This window comes from Salmo trutta, chromosome 10, assembly GCF_901001165.1.
Source record: "Salmo trutta chromosome 10, fSalTru1.1, whole genome shotgun sequence".
Lineage (NCBI taxonomy): Eukaryota > Metazoa > Chordata > Actinopteri > Salmoniformes > Salmonidae > Salmo > Salmo trutta.
Genome location: NC_042966.1, coordinates 25,103,832 through 25,110,945, shown reverse-complemented (window position 1 = coordinate 25,110,945; position 7,114 = coordinate 25,103,832). Strand labels below are relative to the sequence as shown.

Below are 7,114 nucleotides of genomic sequence, written 5' to 3'. Positions count from 1 at the left end.
TCACTCTGGAAGACAGCCAGCTGTATCAACAATTCCCATTGGCGATGATAGTTGGAGAATACAATGATTTGAGACTCGTAGTAGGATGGGATGGTTTGAAGCAAAGTAGAATGGTCCCTGTTAGAGTCACTTTCCTCGATATCTGACTCAAGATAGCTAATGAGCTGTCTCGGTGATTGTCTGGGAGGTGAGCTTCTCGCCTACACATTGTGTTGACTATTCAGGATTCAGGCCCACGATGGACATGAGCTGCAGCTCGCCATCTCTCCGGTCTAAAGGAAGGTGAGTTTATTTCTTCACCTCGTGTTGAGGTTCAAAGTTCTATCCATTTCAAACATGTAGCTACTGACTCACGTTTACAGGTCTGATGTTAATTTCATTGGCAATGCTTTTTATACACTCTTGTCAAAAGGGGATTGTTCCGTCAGTCTGACACGCTCTCTGACCTAATTCGGGGCATTGCTACTTACTATGAACAGTTTATAGCAGATAGATTATTTTACCACCCTAAAATCCCATTCCAATCTTAATCTTACATCTAGACGTTCCGCTAGCGGAACACCTGCTCCAATATCCAATGATAGGGCGTGGCGCGAATTACAAATTCCTCAAAAATCCAAAAACTTCAATTTTTCAAACATATGACTATTTTACACCATTTTAAAGACTCTCCTTTATCTAGCCACACTGTCCGATTTCAAAAAGGCTTTACAGCGAAAGCAAAACATTAGCTTATGTCAGCAGAGTACCCAGCCAGAAATAATCAGACACCCATTTTTCAAGCTAGCATATAATGTCACAAAAAACAAAACCACAGCTAAATGCAGCACTAACCTTTGATGATCTTCATCAGATGACACGCCTAGGACATTATGTTACACAATACATGCATGTTTTGTTCAATCAAGTTCATATTTATATCAAATACTAGCTTTTTACATTAGCATGTGACGTTCAGAACTAGCATTCCCACCGAACACTTTCGGTGAATTTACTAAATAAACGTTCCCAAAAACGTTCACAAAAAACATAACAATTATTTCAAGAATTATAGATACAGAACTCCTTTATGCAATCGAGGTGTCCGATTTTAAAATAGCTTTTCGGTGAAAGCACATTTTGCAATATTCTGAGTAGATAGCTCGCCATCACAGGCTAGCTATTTTGACACCCACCAAGTTTGACCCTCACCAAACTCATATTTACTATAAGAAAAATTGGATTACCTTTGCTGTTCTTCGTCAGAATGCACTCCCTGGACTTCTACTTCAATAACAAATGGTGGTTTGGTTCAAAATAATCCATAGTTATATCCAAATAGCGGCGTTTTGTTCGTGCGTTCAAGACACTATCCAAGGCTGACGAAGGGTTACGCGCCCGACGCGTTTCGTGACAAAAAAATTCTAAATATTCCATTACCGTACTTCGAAGCATGTCAACCGCTGTTTAAAATCAATTTTTATGCTTCTTTTCTCGTAAAAAAGCGATAATATTCCGACCGGGAGTCGTTGTTTTCGTTCAAAGATGAAAGAATAAAAACATGGTGTCGCCTCGTGCACGCGCCTCCAGTCTCTGTTCTCTGATCAACCACTATCTAAATGCGCTAGTGTTTTTCAGCCAGGGCCTGCAAAGCCACCATTCAGCTTTTTGCCGCCTTCTGAGAGCCTATGGGAGCCGTAGGAAGTGTCACGTTACAGCAGAGATCCCCTGTTTTGGATAGAGATGATCAAGAAGGCCAAGAAATGGTCAGAGAGGGCGCTTCCTGTTTGGAATCTTCTCAGGTTTTGGCCTGCCAAATGAGTTCTGTTATACTCACAGACACCATTCAAACAGTTTTAGAAACGTTGGAGTGTTTTCTATCCAAAGCTAATAATTATATGCTTATTCTAGTTTCTGGGCAGGAGTAATAATCAGATTAAATCGGGTACGTTTTTTATCCGGCCGTGAAAATACTGCCCCCTATCCATAACAGGTTAACAAAAATCCTTTCATCATTGTTCATATCATATTCACAACGCATTGGATGGAAACTTGACAGATATACTTTCCAAGTTACAGTATTTCATCCATACAATTTTTAAGGACATCCCAAAATGAAAACCCATATGACATCAGTTTTTTATAGCTTCCCACTGAATATACCCCACATTGTTGTCCTAGAAATATTGTTCCAGTATCCACTTTTGACCATCCTAGAGTTTCGGCGGGAAAACTATCTGTGAAACAAAGGCATTCCTTTGGTTGATACTAAAGGGAGAGAAAGAGCCCCCCTTCTCTTGTAATTTACAACAAGGTGTGAACTGTCACACCAGCCCATTTCCCTCCTCCCCTTTTCTGTGGGTGAGAGAAGGTCTGGTTATTGTCAATCATTGCCAAGCTGATCTGACCCATTGTGATGCTCACAGGACAGTCATTACAGCTATGAGACTAGAAATGGAGCTCATGTACATCCTGTTTCCATTGATCATACTTGAGATGTTTTTACAACTTGATTGGAGTCCACCTGTGGTAATTTCAATTGGCTGGACATGATTTGGAAAGGCACACACCTGTCTATATAAGGTCCCACAGTTGACAGTGCATGTCACAGCAAAAACCAAGCCATGAGGTTGAAGGAATTGTCCGCAGCGCTCTGAGGCAGGATTGTGTTGAGGCACAGATCTGGGGAAGGGTACCTAAGCATTTCTGTAGCACTGAAGGTCCCCAAGAACGGTGGCCTCCGTCACTCTTAGATGGTAGAAGTTTGGAACCACCAAGACTCTTCCTAGAGCTGGCCACCCAGCCAAACTGAGCAATCAGGGGAGAAGGGCCTTGGTCAGGGAGGTGACCAAGAACCCGGTGGTCACTCTGACAGAGTTCCTCTGTGGAGCTGGACAACCATTTTCAGAAGGACAACCATCTCTGCAGCACTCCACCTATCAGGCCTTTATGGTAGAGTGGCCAGACATAAGCCACTCCTCAGTAAAAGGCACATGACAGCTCGCTTGTAGTTTGCCAAAAGGCACCTAAAGAGTCAGACCATGAATAACAATATTTTCTGGTCTGATGAAGCCAAGATTGAACTACTTTGCCTGAATGCCAAGCGTCACGTCTGGAGGAAACCTACGACCCTAAGCACACAGCCAAGACAATGCAGGAGTGGCTTCGGGACAAGTCTCTGAATGTCCTTGAGTGTCCCAGCCAGAGCCCGGATTTGATCCCGATCAAACATCTGTGGAGATACATGAAATTTGCTGTGCAGCAACACTCCCCATCCAACCTGACAGAGCTTGAAAGGATCTGCAGAGAGGAAAGGGAGAAACTCCCCAAATACTGGTGTGACAAGCTTGTAGCAACATACCCAAGAATACTCGAGGCTGTAATCGCTGCCAAAGGTGCTACAACAAAGTACTGAGTAAAGGGTCTGAATTATTATATAATGGGATTTTATTCAATTTTTTATTTTGTATAAATTTGCAAACATAAAAAAAAACATTTTTTGCTTTGTCATTATGGGGTATTGTGTGTAGATTGATGAAGGGATACCAGAGGTGTGGACTCGACTCACATGACTTGGATTCGAGTCAGACTTGAGCCTTTTGACTCGAACTGACTTGACGTAAGCCCAAATATAAAAAATTATGCTATTAAAAAAGTGTGCAGCACAGCAACTCTTCGTTTAACAGATTACAGTTTGAATCAGACAGCAGCCAACCAAATTGTGCCAGCGGAGAAAAAGTTGTGCATGGCAGTGCAGAGGAACGTCGGCGGGTGAATTCAGACGGAGCCCTTGGAAAGATGATACCAAAATTATTATTTTCGGATATAAAGACTACGCTGTAGTCAACAAAAAACGGATTGCAACTTCAAAAAATGCGAGAAGAAAATTACAGACGGAGGCGCAACAACTTTCGACATTTGAAGCTGCACAAAGAACGGTAAGTCGTGGCTAATATAGCCGATAGCTATATATAACTTTGCAAGTGTAGCATGTTGGCTAACGTAACGTTAAATCATTGAGCCTTCTCACAGTCAGTCAGTGCGGGAACATGATCATTTCACCAAAAATTGAGCTATAACTGGCTAGGGAGTTGGTAGCCTAAATCCTGCCTGATGTTACTGTTACTGATACTTCCTAAAACCATTGACATATGTTAGCCTACTGTAACCACACACAGAGAGGGTGTGTGTGTGTGTGCGTTAAGGTTGGGCAATTGTGTACAAGCCTACATCGCCCGATTGCGCCCCATCGCGTTGCTGTGCTACTGCCGCTGCTCAATTCTTCTTTTCCCGTTTTTTTTCTGCTTAATATGCTTACCTCTTACAGATTTGAACAATACCAGATGAACAAAAGTGTCACAAGTGAACCACAACAGTCTCCAATCTCACAGTTCATGGAGACCCATGTAGGGCAGTACAGCATGAATCATCCACAATGCAATACTGTCCGACCGGTTTATCGATTGCAACTTGCCTCTGTCTATTGTGGAAAACAAGAGTTTTCATCACTTTCTGTCAGTGGTTGACAGTAAGTACAGCCCAGTGTGTCGCAGAACATTGACATCAAAAGTAGAGAACCTCGCTACAGAGAGACGTTCAAAACTGAAACTCAGTTGAGCAACACAGACCATGTTTCAGTCACAGTGGACATTTGGTCTGACCGAAAGATGAGGGGGGTTCCTTGGTGTCACTGTGCACTGTATGGAGAAAGATGAGGAGAGGATACAGGTCAAGTCCAATCTCTTGGCCTGTGACCGCTTCAAAGGCCCACACACAGCCAAAAGAATCTGTGAGCAATTTGAGGCCAAATATGATGAGTACAGCATTAAAGATAAATTGGACTATATCTGTAGTGACAATGCCTCCAACATGAGAAAAGCATTCACGGTGTGCTTCCCCATTGAACAAGAAGATGAAGTACATGACGAAGAATACCTAGATGACCCAGAGCTCTGGAATGACCTAACCCTGGAAGACCAGCAAACAGTGGATTCTGCTATTGCAAAAAAACAGCGCTTGCAGTGTTTTGCCCACACTCTCTAGCTGGTGGTGGGAGATGGCTTGAAAGAAACAAAGTGATGACTCCTCTTTCAAAGTTATCAAAAATCAGCTCACTGCTGCATACAAGCACAACGTTCAAAGAGGTGTTTGAGGCTGAATTTGGGGAAAGAGGCATCCTGCTGCTGTCAACACAAGATGGAACTCAACACTGAAACAAGTGAAGGTGTTTATCCAATGTGACCATCTAAAGCTCTGTCATGTTCTAGAAAAGAATGGGCACAAGGAGTTGTTGTTCACAGTACAGGAGTGGAATAAGTTGAAGGAGTTGGTGGACATCCTGAAGCAATTTGGAGAAGCAACAGATTTGACACAGGGTGAGAAGATTGTCACAATCAGTTCTGTTGTTCCCTCTGTCCTGTCCCTGAATCACCACCTGGAGCAGCGGAAGCCTCAAGTCCATTTCCTGAGCGGCCTGGTCAGAAGTCTCCAGGCATCCCTGAACAAAAGATTTCTTGGACTCTTCATCAATGTGAAAATGGCCAGGACACAATATGGAATCACTGCCCCCTTTTCAGATCCAGTCTACCTCAAAGCAGCTGCCTTGTATCCGTCTTTTCCTCTGATGTGGGTGGAGCACCATGTGCTGGTCAAGGAGGAGGTCAAGGAGGAGGTGGCACAAAGAGTGGAAGGTAAATATTATTGAGTTTAATGTAAGTTTATCTCATTTAATCCAATTGACTGCAACAATAATACTTTTTCAGTTTAACCCACTGCATCACCAATACTCTAATACCGACCTTTTAAGCTCTGCTATGCTTTTACATGTTTTGCCAGAACTGATTCTGCAAGATGCTCTGCAGGGACTGAGCAAGCTGTGCCTCTTGTTGATGAGGAAGAGCGAGAGGACCATAGTCTTGGACAAGAAGAAGGGCTCTTTGCAGCATACTGTAAGAGGCAGAAGAAAGCTGTTGGGACCACTCCAGCACTACAGCTAAGTCACTACCTTGACATATGCGAAGGACAGAATGCCCTCTTGTTCTGGGCAATGAACAGGAAGGCTCTTCCTTCACTGTCCCGGGTGGCCATCAGGGTCTTGGCAGTGCCTGCCTCCAGTGCCCCGGTGGAGCGTGTCTTCAGCCATGGTGGCATCATACTGCAGCCTCATCGTGCACAAATTACTGACAGTCTTTTATCGAATTTGGTCTTTCGCAAATGCAGTGCATCATAGGGGCCTGAAATAAGAGAAGTAATGAAACTGTTAATGCATTACACACGCACACACGCACACACACACACACACCCATGCACAAAGCGAGGTCCATACAGAAATGGTTTGTCAAGATCGGTGTGGAAGAACTTGACTGGCCTGCACAGAGCCCTGACCTCAACTCCATTGAACACCTTTGGGATGAATTGGAACACCGACTGCGAGCCAGGCTTAATCTCCCAACATCAGTGACCGACCTCACTAATGCTCTTGTGACTGAATGGATGCAAGTCCCCACAGCAATGCTCCAACATCTAGTGGAAAACCTTCCAAGAAGATTGGAGGCTGTTATAGCCACACACACACACACACACACACACACACACACACACACACACACACACACACACACACACACACACACACACACACACACACACACACACACACACACTCACACACACACACACACACACACACACACAGACTCCATGTTCAGGTTTTATCTCCCATCTTTGGGATCTGTATTTTTTTCTCAGACATTCAGGCCAGTGTTCAAATTGTAGGTCTACTTGAAGTTCAGTAGCAGTTGTTTTGATGTACCTTTTAATAAATGATTGTAACTTTATGGCAGGACTGTTTTAGGTGTCTAGAGTATATCTGGAGAGAGCACTAGAATATTTTGTTTTTGTTGTCATATTGATGTGTCTTTCTCATGGATACCCATGTATTTCTATGGTAATATAAAGTTTATTTGGAAAGTAATAAATATATATATTTTTAAAAGCATTCATGATTTGCGTACTTTTAATATGCTAACTATTACTCTTGTTAAAAATATGAAATGGTTTTACATTTGATGAAGAGGACATCATGACTTGTTTAGGACTCAAAACTTGACTTGGGACTTGTTGGTCTTGACTTGAG

The 7,114-nt window shown here is 43.1% G+C and overlaps 1 long non-coding RNA gene across 1 annotated transcript; it reads left to right on the top strand.

The window, feature by feature from the left end:
• The first annotated feature begins 4,196 nt into the window (after positions 1-4,196).
• On the top strand, positions 4,197-6,226 carry LOC115200860 (uncharacterized). The gene is made up of 2 exons (XR_003879620.1): positions 4,197-5,669; positions 5,815-6,226. It is a non-coding gene; the product is annotated as an uncharacterized LOC115200860 (long non-coding RNA).
• The last annotated feature ends 888 nt before the right edge of the window (positions 6,227-7,114 follow it).